We start from the raw sequence: 14,040 nt of genomic DNA, 5'->3' as shown, positions 1-14,040 counted from the left end.
AATATATATGTCTCAATTTTTTCTAGTGTCGAATAGTCTTAGTTATTGGCCGTTGAAAAGCAGTGTACCGGTAGTGGCGTTTTGGCCGTTTAAGGGTTAATATAACTGATAATAGTCCCCAGGTAATAGTCCACCAGCCGGTGCGCCGGATTATGCACCAGGTCATTCAGAACGTCATTTACGAGGACTTTACTGAAATTTAAATTTTATCAATAACCAAAACAATTTCAAGTAGTATGTCGATGATTGGGGTGTATCTGATCGCCCATCGGTTAGTTCAGCACGTATTCTACGAGACATTTTTAAAACTTTAATTTTTCATATCACCAAAATAACTTCAGATTGTAAGAAAGTAACCCGGGTGCATCGGATCGTGCACCAGATCGATCATAATGTCATTCAAGTAGTTTTTTGGCAGTTGTTTCTGGTATTTATAACAGAAATTCCTTGATAAATCTTGATATAATAATATAATTCTCGATAAATACGTGCAAACTACCTGGGGCACGATCAAATCCACCCGGATCATCGGCTAACTATTATAAATTATTTTGGTTTTTGGAACGATTTGAATTTTGAATTTTAAAACTGTAAACTTAATTTTTTATTTTTAAAAGTTGAAAAAGTTCTTGTAGAATACGTGCTACGCTACCTGCTGCGCGATTTAATCCACCGGATCGTCCTCTTACTATTAGAAGTTATGTTGATTATTGGAATAATTTAAATTTTGAAAAAGGTCTTATAGAATACTTGCTAAGCAACATAGTGCGCAATCCGGTGCACTCGTGTCGTCAACTCACCTTTTAAAATTGCTTTGTTATTCACAAAATATAAATTTTTTAAAAGTTATTCTATAATACGTAGTACCTGGTGCTCGATTCGGTTCACCCGGATCGTTAACACACAATCTTTAGTCAATTTGGCTAAGCTGCGTGGTAGCTACCTAAGCTACCCACACACACGGGTAGTGAACTTACCATTTAGAGACGTGTAGACTATTGCCATACCTAAGTCTTCCATTTTTGACGCAGGATAATTTTCTGCGACATATGTTCTTAAGAATATTCATTTATGTTTAGCGTGTCCTAAGCATGGAGAACGGACAAGAGCAAGGCTTACGCCATGTTACCATTCAACCGTGACCCATGCTTTAGCCAGATATTTCCAAGTGTCTCACCATGCTTGAGCCATGAAATTTTTTCATGCGAGTTATTATTATAAGTACTTGTTTCAAGATATTATTATTAATTGGTCTATAATTCTTGTGTTGTTTATTTAAAGAACACGTTCGTTCCACAACACATCTCCGACCCAGGTTGCTGATCAATCTCTCTAGTGATCACACCGAATGAAGAACTTCACAAAGTCATCAAGTAAAGCTCCCCATCTGGGCCCATTAGTATCCAAGGTCTTTTGTTTCAGGCGGCATTCACTCCAATTACACTCGTCTTTAGGCATTTTTTATAAACTATTTGTAGCCACACTTCCCTGTCTTGCCCCCCCCCCCCTTATCTCGCTTTCTTCACGTCCGTGCATTTTCTTACGCAAGTTATTGTTTTTATATGGCTTCTTATGTCTCTTTGATTTAGGGTCTCAGTTAGACATTCCAATCATTATATCCGTGGGCTGACTCTCAAGACACTGCCATTTACTTTACCTTGATAAACTTGTTTCATCACTCGTTCATCGTTTATTCTCTTAACATGCCAAAACTATCTTAACGAATTTCTTTCAGACATGGCAACTAGTGTTTCCTCTACACCACATTCATTAAGGATTATCTCATTAGTTCATCAGCGTTTTACCGCACATCATGTGCTGAAATTTCATATAAATTGCGTTAATTTTACTCTTGTCGTTTTTCGATAGGTCCAGGTCTCGCTACCGTACACCACAGCCTGTATAAATATAGAATTACGTATTGCCCTTTTAGCTTTGTTTGATATAATTTTAATTCACTTTTAAATCACTTGTGAATAGGCTGCCAAGATATACATACTTATCGACTAGTTCTATTCTCTCATTGTTTAGGACAATGTTGTATATTCTTTTCTCATCCTTTTCTTCAAACAACATCATTTTCGTTTTATTTCTACGTTAATTGTGAGGCTTATGTTCTTCATGCTTGTATTTAGTTTGTTCAACATTCTTTGCAAGTCTTTGATTGACTCTGCCGTAACAACGTTATAATCTGCGAACGCTAACCCACGTACCCTCTCTGTATCGAGATTCACACCTTCTTCGTCAAAGAGGGCCATTCTTAGACACGTGTCCATGGATATAATAAATAGTCACGCTGACACCTCTGTAATTATTGCAGTTGCTTTTGTCTCCCTTTCCTCTGTTTTTTGGTACGATAATCGATTTTTTCCAGCTCCCTGGAACTTCTCCTATCTCAATACATACATTTATCAATTATCACTCTGAGTGACAAATAGAAAGAAAATTCAACAAAAAAACGCAACTTTCTAGTTTTCAGCAAAAATAATATTATTAGCATTAATAATGAATTTTTTAAAAACTTATTTGTGTTAAGATTAATTAATTATTACTTTACTCTACGAAAATGAAGATGTTTGGAAAAGATCGTGACTTTCTATCTCTATTCTAAGAGAAAAATACTAAGAACAACAGTAAATTGTTTAAACAATTTATGTCAGCATCTAATATCAGTATAAAGTATTATTCTATGTGTTACAAACAATTTGCGTTGTATTTCTAGACGAGGCACGCCCGTGAACAAATATTTATTTGCCCGTGCAGTGATTGCTCTACTTAGCCGCATTTAAATAGGGACGCTGACAAGGCACTCACCGATAGTTCTATTTTTAATAAAAGATGTTCAATTACAACGGGATATTAATGGGGCTTTAAGGGCATGTGATACTTAAAAAATTGTCGATTTGACCAGTTTTAGGCACCCCTCGCTTTTTTTCTATAATAATAAATATTTTGTCTTAAAAATTTGGGAAATGATAGCGAACATGCTAACGGACGTTCCCACACACTTCTTTTGTAGGTTAATTCAAAAAAAATTTTAATTTAGCAAAATGTGATTAATTTGCATAGCGCTTAGGAATTAGTATCGATTTTTTCAGTGTTAGATTCCCCCGGCTTTTTTACTAGGATAAGAAATATTTTGTCTTCAAAATCTGGGAAATGATAGCGAACATGCTAACGGACGTCCCCGTACACTTTTTTTGTGTTTTTTTTTTTCAAAAAAATTTTTATTTTGATAACAACGTGTGTATATTTCGAGCTTATGTATGTTACAATTCTCCCGAGCGTCACTTCCAAACTACACAATATTTTTGGCCCAAAAATTTGGAATTACAAATAAACATAGTAACTAATCTCCCGGAACTAACCTTGTTTGCAGGCAATTGAAAAGTTTATTTCATAAATAATTTCCAAATTATCGGAATGGCAGAGATGAAAAAGGACGTAACCTCAAAATAATGCATAGAATTTTTATTTAGCACAATAATTTGTTGTTGTTGTTATTATCCCCCAGAGAAGAGTCCGTGGACGTCCGTTATGATATTTTATAGAATCTAGGAATTCAGTTTTTAAACATTTTCATTTTTGTGGAAAAAAAAGCCGGGGGAACTGTACCCAATTGACCACACGACGAAGTATCACACGTTAGTTACAAATAGAATGTTTTTGATTGGTTGCCGGATGTGGAATTTACTACTTCAACTATTCTGCGCTACTATTATAATTTTAGAAACTAGGGCATTGTTTGAAAAATCTAGTAGGGTCCTAAAAAGTTTGCCCTGAGTAAGATAATTATTATCAGCAAAAGCGTTGCAAGCTGTGTGTGGGCAGTGTCAGTTTACATGGTCAGGGCCATAACAGGACTTTTGCGTGAGTGTGCCTGGCGGGGTTCTAGCCTGTTTATTCCACTTATGGTGTGACCCTGGCCAGGAAAACAGTAGGAAGTTTTGTACAAGTCTTACATTACCATACTGCTTGGTAAAGTGCGTACAATAAGATAATAATTGGAAAAATATATTTAAAATTAAGGAACATGTCTTCCTTTTATCTAAGCCTAGCCCCAACCACTAAAACCCGGACATTACATATTTTTTACATTTTTTGTTCTGAATATTGCGATACTAGAATTGCACGGTTTCAAGCAAGTGCAAAATTGGGATCAGATTTGGATTTAGATATGTGACCTCGTGAGTTTCAAATCATACACAAAATTGGAACATCACTTGCATTTTTTTTTATCAATAAGAAAAACGGAAAAATGGGATAGTACATATTCTTGGATTTTTACGTCGGGGAAACAAAAATGGTATTAATAAAAGAAAAGACTTTTTCATTTCGACTTCGTAAAAACAATTTTACAAGTCAATAACAGGTCGTAATAGATAATTAATTAAGATCCGGTGAAAAATGATAAAAATTAAAATAACGTAAGGATACGGAGCGTCGAACCTCCGCCTCCATCTTAAGCCTTTGCTCAAACCTGTTATACGAAATGCACAATACACACAATACAAAAAACCCTTCTGTTGCTTTTTTATAAAAGACATTTTTTTTTTAAATAATTTTCATTTTAAAAAAAGTTTTCAACATAGTTTGTTTTTCCCAGAATTATTTTCAAACCTAGTTGCAAAACCAATCTCCAATATATATCTTTTAAGAATAATGTTAGAACGCATTTTTTTAAAAAGAAAATTACGTTAACTTTTTTAAACACATTTTAGAAAGAAAAGCTTCTCTATTGCATAGGCAATTGATTCAAATCTTAAAATTGTTAATTAATTAGATCGAATGTTATAAGTGTATTTAAAGCTTCTGCTTGCAAGGTGTATAAATTATCATTTCCCAGGACATTTGAGAAGTTAGCGATAGTGATAGGTTTTATATGTTTGGAATATTATCAATTAGATTAGCAAACTCGAGTTGGCGAAAAAGATTTTCGTTCTCGAATTCACCATGCTTCCATAAATCAATATTTTATTTTTTATTTACGATTGCGGATTGATAACTTAAACAGATAAAACTTATTAAATTAAAAATTTTTATTTTGAGTACAAAATATAATTAACACTAACCTTGTATAAAATTATCTACTGACTTCGTATGTAATAAAAAATTGTAAATTTCTGTAGAACATGAATAATTAGTCAAATATGCCTTCATGTTGAATTAAAACTACCTCAATCCATTTTAATCCACGTGTTAATAACTCCTAGACAGAATTGCATTGAAAATTGCTTTTTGAATTTAACCCTTAAACGACCAAAACGCCACTACCGGTACACTGCTTTTCAACGGCCAATAACTAAGACTATTCGACACTAGAAAAAATTGAGACACATATATTTTTATTGTTTAAGATCTCCTCTTTCCGACGGTGCCAGTGAAATTCCTCAAAAAATTTACTTATTATCCCAAAATGCAGTTTAAACAAAAAAAACGTGATTTTTCGTGCCTATTTTTTTTTGTGAACCATTTTCCAAAGCTTTTCGAGTCTGTAATTAATCTGGAACCTCACTAACGGGTGGAATATATGTCTAAACTTTGAGAATCCATGGTTCAAAGATCGATTTTTCGTTTTAGTATTTTCAAAATGGCGTCTTAATGGCAAAATTTTTGTGAAAACATTCATGAATTTTTTTACAATAAATGATGCGCTTTTCGGAAAAATCATCAGGAATAAAAAGTTCTTGTAATCAGCCAAGAAATATGCCTGAATTTTTTCGAAGCGTTTTGAGCAAAATTTTGGATTTTGCATATGAACAATTTTTGCAAAATTCAAAATTCTGCTCAAAACGCTCCAGAAAAATTCAGGCGTATTGCTCGGCTGATTACAAGAACTTTTTATTCGTGACAAGTTTTCTGAAAAGCGCATAGTTTTTCAATAAAAAATTTTCATAGTTCTAAGCATCGTGTAAGAGTAAAATGATTCACGAATATCTATCGTCCGTCTGCCGCAAACAAAGTTTACGTTGCCCAACTATCACCAACGTGGAGGTCGACGAATATCGATAGTCTCTTTTTTTTAAGGGATTTTATATATATTTTTTTACATTTTTTAATTTTTTTATGGAGAATTTTTTTCATTTCAGATTTCAATCCGTTGAAATCATTTTGATCCTGCTGTTTCAGAATGTAATTTTGAGAAACAATTTAAGCAGCAATACATGTTGCAATCAAGGCAAAATCTAGTAGTCCTCTGGCGACATTGTTCATTATTACATAATGCTCTTGTTCGTGATTCGTATCTGTGAGTTTCGAAATCACCTAGTTTTGATTGCGACAAATATTTCCTGCTGATTTCTTTACAGAAATCTTTCGTTTTCAATTTAGCTATATTATTCTTGTTGCAAATTTTCCAAATTACGGTAGCATTTGTAATTGATGATTCTATTATTCATGAAAAAATTTTAAAAGTCCATTTCTTTGAAGTTATATATGGAGAAGCTTTTTTGCATCTGAAATCGTGCAAATCTACCCCTCCCATGTAATTATTATACAAAGAAAAAGCTCGAGGAAATGCTAGTTCTACTCCCTTGAGCAGCTCGTGAAAATCTTTTCACTGGGGTTATGGGAGTGATACCACATGCTGTGGAAAGAATAGAGACTTGTTTTGAGTCTATTACACTGATAAAATTCATCCCACTGTTGCGATCATAACTTACTTTGTACGATCCTCGCGGATCATTTTTTGCAAATTCATTCTTTTCTTTCACTCTGTCTTTACGGACAATTCCTGTTGATCGTAAACCACATTTATGCAGGTGGATGAGTAAATCTGGGCTGGTAAAGAAATTTTCAAAATACAGATGATAATCAGATAATTTTTTTCGTGAAAGGCCATTGAGAAGTGGATTGATCATTTGTAAAACAACTCTGGAGCCAAGTGCACATGCCAATAAATTTATTCCAATGCTTGGATCATTTTTGCCACAATAAACGTCTAAATTGAATAGATATCCATTAGCTGCACATAAGTCCCAGTGCTTTATCCCATATCGATCAGGCTTGCAAGGCAGATACTGTTTCAAGCTCGTACGACCAAAAAATCGAACCATCATTTCATCAACTGCAAGTGCTGTTGAGAAAAAACCAAATTGTTGAATATTTTGCCGGAATAAATTTAATATCTTACGAACTTTCCATGCTTTATCTTTATCATTAGCATCCTCAGTTTTTGAAAATTTTATTTTTGATTTGATTTCACGAAATCGATTGCGGCTCATTGCTAAAGCTACAGGAGAGCATTTAACAAGGGGGCCAGTTTCCCAACACTCTTCTTGATTATTTCGGATGTTGTAGGATAACAGCACTAATATACCTATGAAAGTGTTTAGTTCTTCTATAGATATTTGTAAGCCATTTTGTTGGCTAGCTTCTATGATATAGTTTTTTATTTCTCTGGAGAAAAAGCATTCAAATAACTCCACAGGTGACATAGATAATATTTTTTTCCGTACATTATCAGACAGAAAAACTTGATCATCTAGATTTCCAGGGCAAACTTTTTCTTCGTTATTCCATGAAAAAACGTGATTTGGTTCCAATTGTTTTTGAGATGCTGTGTAGTTATGGAAAACAGATCCATATGATACATTCGGTCTGGGAAATTCCGATCACAAATTCTCGTCATCTGATGAATCATCTCCATCAGAGCCAGAGTAATCTGATCAGGTATGATGATAGGTTCATCATTTTCATCGGAATCCCATTCCAATTCGGAGTTTGTTGCAATTTTTGAGGCTCAAAACGCTTCGAAAAAATTCAGGCGTATTCCTTGGCTGATTACAAGAACTTTTTATTCTTGATGATTTTTCCGAAAAGCGTATCGTTTGTTGTAAAAAAAATTCATGAATGTTTTCACAAAAATTTTGCTATTAAGACGCCATTTTGAAAATACTGAAACGAAAAATCGATCTTTGAACCATGGATTCTCAAAGTTTAGACATTTATTCCATCGGTTAGTGAGATTCCAGATTAATTACAGACTCGAAAAGCTTTGGAAAATGGTTCACAAAAAAATAGGCACGAAAAATCACGTTTTTTTGTTTGTTTAAACTGCATTTTGGAATAATAAATAAATTTTTTGAGGAATTTCATTGGCACCGTCGGAAAGAGGAGATCTTAAGCAATAAAAATATATGTGTCTCAATTTTTTCTAGTGTGGAATAGTCTCAGTTATTGGCCATTGAAAAGCAGTGTACCGGTAGTGGCGTTTTGGCCGTTTAAGGGTTAATTTATTTGCCGGCCTAACTGTAAAGTAGCCCATTTCAAATTTAATTTTGATCAATGCATTTCAAGTTACAATATATCCATAAATATTGCGACCCCAAGATGCCCAAACCTACGGATTTCAAACATTTGTAATTATTTATGAACAGACTAAATAACTAATTAACAGACTAACCAACAACTTTGGAGGTTTGGTGAAGACAGTTTTATTGCTACCGATTTTTTCAAAGCAACGTATGTGTGCATAAATTTGACAACTGTTGTAAGTCTTAGAGATATTTACATGTTGATTTGATTGAATACTAAAAGTTGGTGTGCAATTAATATATTTATTTATAACAACTTAACAAAATATTACAACAGTTGTTTAAAAAAAGCACATTTAGATATTTCCGAAAAGAATCAGGAGTTGTTTTCGGTTTTTCTTGGAGCCTTTGTTTGTTTATCATACTTCTTTTCGAAGATAACATTATTCAAAAATGATTTTAAAAACATTTTAAAAACGAGCACTTAGATCAGGGATCTCCAAAAGTAGATCCTGTATCTACTAGCGAGCCCAGGCTAATAGGTGGGATCTACTCAGTTTTGATCCATAACTATCAAAACCCTTAACCTTATTTTATTGCCGCTTGATGGGAACCCTTAAACGCGAGACCTTTATTTCTATTCGAAACTTCACGCTAAAAATGAGAATTATAAAATTATATAATGAATATAAAGTTTTCGTTATTTTCATATTGATAACTAAAACATTCAATGCAATTGTAATTTTTTATACTCACAATTTAAATTTCCTAAAAATTGTCTTACTTATAAATAATTCCAAATTTAATTTTCAAATTAAATTTAAAAGCAGCAAGAAATTCACGCGCCCTTGAGTTACTATTACTTAATGTTAAAAACATAATCAATTTTAAAATCCATAACATCAAATTTTTCAATATTAAAAGCTAATTAAATTGTTAAATAGACCTAAATAATTGATTATATTATTATATGTAACAGATACAACAAATAAATAAATTATCATTTTTACGATCTGTTAATACCAATGCAAAGAATTTTTTCCCTCCAGTTGTGATAGCGTATTTCAAAACTTTTCTATTAAAAATTAAAAATTTCTTTTTATTTTTAATGTTTTTTTAATGATTTAATTTTAAAGGTTTATAATTTTTTAAATTTACATTTTGAGTAGTAAAAATGACGAAAAATTAATTTTTTATCTTAGACAAATTTGTGGTATAAAATTAACTTTTTTTTAATGTAATAAAGATGTAAAATTCTACAATTTAAGCAGCTTTGACTTTGAAACATTCAATGTTCTTTAAAGTAGTATCGAATAAAAAATTAGTTGTGTTTAAAATCGCTAATGCAATTTCAATTCCTTTGAATTTTAATTACTTAATTTTTTAATTTTTTCTATTTTTGAAATGTTATTCTGAAGTAATTTTATTTACAGATTCTCGATTTGTAAAAAACTGTTAAATTTTGAATGCCTTGAATTTATTTTTGACTACTTATTTTTATTATGATTAGTATTTTTGTAAGTTATTTAGCATTATTAATGTCGAAAACATTTATTTGTGAACAATTATCGGCAATTGCATAGTACAAATACTTCAAATAAGTTACTTGGTATTTCAAGGGCTGTCAAGTTATATCAGAAAAAGGGTTCTCCGAGCCCTTCCAACTGGGATTTTTTTCAAAGGGGTCATAAATTTCCTCTCAGTTTCCCGTCGAAAAAAAATTGGTATACCTTGAAAAAGGCCAAGCGATTCTGGGTCACGCTGCACCTGTGGATTATGGAAACCCCTGACCTAGATATTTCAGAGATTAAACCAAAGACTTTTTCGGTTTTTTGATCGGATCCTTGGTTTGTTTAGAATTAATCACAAAATTTTGAAATACATGCATATAGGGAATTTCTTGATCTTTAAATATTGAGATATTAGCTTCTCAATTCGATTGCCTGCAATTGGACCGTTCTTTGCATGTTCCCATAATTTTTTTATTGTTACATTCTCATTCTTGAGATTGTATAATAATTTTAAGCAATTTCAAAAATTAAAAATCTTTTCTTAAGAGTCTTATAAATTTTGGTAACCATTTATAGTACATGTCAAAAAGATTTACTAATTTTTGTATAACATTGTTAATTCCGATAAAAATTTAAAAAGTTATATGGAACTGGAATGGAAGCTTCTAATGTGTCCCCTAAGGGCTTACATTTTTCTTGCTGCTTCTTCCCTATTCCTTCGCACACCCCCCACACACTTACTTGGTGGAGGGAGGGGGACCTTCCGTTTAAGGTGGGTTCCGAACCACAAAGAGCAAAAGCTTAAAATACTTAGAGAAAACCTTCTTCTCTAGAGGTACCGGTCCCACGATTCTGGAGACAAACGCTCCCTTCATAGACTAGTGTTCACCGCATGGGCCGCCTTAGCTCTTTCAAAGTGCAATGCGCGAATCGAAACCGCAAGCCGACGCAGTGCGTCCAAAGCCTACTATGCTTTTCAACATGTTTAAAATGCAACTTTTGTTTCAAAGAGATCTGTGAGTTTTAATTGTGACTTTTAGTAGATTTTAACAAGATTTATAATTTATCTTATTGTTTCGAGTACATAAAATGCTACTCTATACTAATAATTAGGTATTTAAATACATTTTTTAAGCACTTCATTAATGTTTTAGCAATTCTCTGTAAAAATAGAGATAGAAAAACTCGTGTCTTTTTCAATAATGTTCCACTTTTTGTTCAATTTTCAATTATAGAGCGTTAGTAGTTCATTAATGGTAACAAAAATAATTATTCAAACAGTGTATTATTATTGTTAATAATATTATAATTAAATAATGGTAGATAGTTGTTGTTTTTTCCTGATTTTTAAAACTTTTTGTCCATTTTGCAATTGTAGTGAAATAATAATTAATTCATGTCAACACAAATAATTTTTTTAAAGAATTTATTATTATTGTTATCAATATTCTCTTTGCTTAATCGTAGAAAGTTGCATTGTTTCTAAAATTATTAAATATTATACAAAATTAAACAATTTTCATCTATATTAATGCCAGATAGTTGCGTCTTTTTCTGAAATTTTCAACGTTTTGTCCACTTTTCACTTACGGAGGTAATAATTATTGCAAGTTAAGAAAAATAGTTTTTTAAGCAATTTATTATTGTTTATAACTTCTTTCAGATAAGTGCTAGACACTTGGTTTGTTTAATGTTTAAATTTTCCTTGCGTTTAAGTTAGGAACAAATAATAAATAAACATAAGAGAGAAATATATTTTAAACAATCTCTTTCTTTTTCGTGAATATATTTTGCTGGAAGAGGAATAGGCTGATATCAAAATATGTTCAATTTCAAATTTTTCTCTTACGCTTTGCAATAAATTTCTAGTTGTAATTACAAGCAAAACTTTTATAAGCCATTTAAAGACCTAGTGCTTCCACCTACTCCCAATTATTCAATTCTTCGTTTTTGTCTCTTTTGTGAGATAGCTTTTCACTGATTAACACCTAAATTTCGATGATTTGCCAGCATACATACGCTGATTTGAATTAGCGGTATACTTATCGCTGATTCAGATTTACAGAGTAAGTTAAAAAGAAACAAATAGTTGTAAATTTCAGAAAAAACTGCAGCTGTCTAGCATTATTAAAATTGAATATTAATCATAAAAGTAATAAATTATTCCAAAAATTAATGTTGTCTTTAATTAATTATTGAACTCACTTTAATTGAAAATTTTACAAAAAGTGGATTTTTTTATAAAACTGTAGTTTTCTATAATTATTCTAAGAGAATACTATTGACAATTATAATACATTTTTAAAACAATTATTCCTGCTCAGATTAATTATCACCTCACTCTAATTGAAAATTGGACAAAAAGTGGAATTTTTTAGTTTAAACCATGACTTTCTATCGCTATTGTAATATAAAATTGCTAAAAGCAATAATAATTTATTAAAACAATTGATGTAAACATCTCATTATCTGTATAAAGTAGTTTTCGGGCTATATGAATCATAATACGAAAACAAAACAATTTTGACCACCCTAATGGACAGAAAACAAAGTGGAGTACTTGTGCGCATACATTTTTTATCACAATTAAATGTAACGTTAAATATAATTTTGATGTTGTGTAAATCTATCTTTAATAATTTTGACCAACCTTTTAGTGTACATACCATTGATTTTATTGAAGACTTTATTGGATCTAAGGTCACAACAAACATTTAATGTTTAATTTTATTATAAAAATTTAATAATGCATAATAGTCTTCACAAATTGTTCTCCGCAAAAAAATTATAATTCTCCTCACGTAATTTTTCATAAAAAACTTATGAGAATGGTTAAAATTTATATTTTTTTATCCCATTTTATCAAGAGATGATATTATTCGTAAGACCACCATTTTTTTCTGAAAATGGGGCATAAAATCGCTATTGGGTATTACATAAAAAAATGTTTTTAAACTAATTCTGTACAATGTTAATTTATCTAGCGACGAGCGTCAAAAAACCTACAATTTTCAAACCCATTATTTAATTATTGATGATTGGCAAGCACAATTAGGTGGATTTCATTTTATGTTAGGTCACTTTAGCTTAGATAATCGAGTAGGAACAAGACGGTGACGAGTGGGAACGTGGCAGTGTAATTTTTTAGTGTAATAGCGTGTAATCAAGAACGACACACACGACATTTTAGAATCATCTCGAAAAGAGCCTGATGAGCGGCTCCTGGAATTCCACTCTTCCAATTGTTTCAAACAAGTGCAAAGCGGCTGTTTCCGCCTTACACTTCCGAGCGATCGCAAGGGTCGACAGCCCCATCGTACAATAATCCATTAATAATCACCGATCACAATAACTGCAGCTTTGTATATAGTGATCTTAACTTCCTTTTTAATTTCTTCACTTAAATTATGCAAGACATTAAAATGTACTCTTTCCGCAAACCAGTCTAAACTATTTCTCGGATTTTCACATCCCTGTTCAAAATTCTTATTCTTGTAATGAGCTTGAAATAAAAAAATGTTACGGCTAAACTCTTATTTTGGCAAAAACTTTTGTTACAAAATTGAAAATTGTTTAAATAGTGATTTTTGAAGAAGACTATTTTCTGCACTTAACTGTTGTTATTATAATTCTATTACAGGTTTGTTACAAAACATGATAAAATTTAAAGTCTGAAATATTGGCTGGAAAAAATAAATTCGATTCAAGGTCGGATTTTTGGGGAAGATTGCGTACTCACCTAATCATAATATCTCGTCTTAAAGTGATAAAAGAGTAGGAAGAGCTTACACGGAAAGCACACGCGGCGGTTTTTCTTCACTTCCGATTTTTTTGACACTTGCTTTTTTTCTATGGCAGCGACCTGACGGAGCGTCTATGAGGCGATAACTAAATCACTCTGGAGGGGTCACTTCGCGACAGGGCCGCAATCGGAAGCTTCCCCCACCAACATGAGAAGAAGGTCTACCATTTACATTAAAAACAACCCATATGGAAATTCACGACTAGTCCTGTACATATTGCAGGAGCACTAGTGCTGGGCTTCTGTATTGGGCCAGCAGTGAGCCAGTACTGCAGGCTGGTAATGCTCCGTAGTTTCCGGAATTCAGTACAGCCGCGATTCTGTAAATCAGTACTGGTTCTGTACTAGCAAACTTCTGGCGTAATAAAATGTCTGAGTTAATTTTAGAATTTATTAAAAATCATTTAATTGTTTTGAGGAAGCATCTTCATTGTCCATATATTACCATACGGATGTATTAGCATCCAAATAT

At 32.1% G+C, this 14,040-nt stretch overlaps 1 protein-coding gene and 1 pseudogene across 1 annotated transcript in view; both read right to left on the bottom strand.

Moving 5' to 3' along the window:
- LOC117167560 (synaptic vesicle glycoprotein 2B) overlaps window positions 1-13,634 on the bottom strand; it is a 209,894-nt gene extending 196,260 nt beyond the window's left edge. The window contains exon 1 of the mRNA XM_033352606.1: window positions 13,506-13,634. The gene's annotated coding sequence lies outside the window, so the exon portion shown is untranslated. The remainder of the gene's footprint in view (window positions 1-13,505) is intronic.
- On the bottom strand, window positions 6,395-7,309 carry LOC117179885 (annotated as a pseudogene).
- Window positions 13,635-14,040: the final 406 nt, after the last annotated feature.

Source organism: Belonocnema kinseyi, chromosome 1 (assembly GCF_010883055.1).
Source record: "Belonocnema kinseyi isolate 2016_QV_RU_SX_M_011 chromosome 1, B_treatae_v1, whole genome shotgun sequence".
Lineage (NCBI taxonomy): Eukaryota > Metazoa > Arthropoda > Insecta > Hymenoptera > Cynipidae > Belonocnema > Belonocnema kinseyi.
This window is presented reverse-complemented; position numbering and strand designations above follow the sequence as displayed.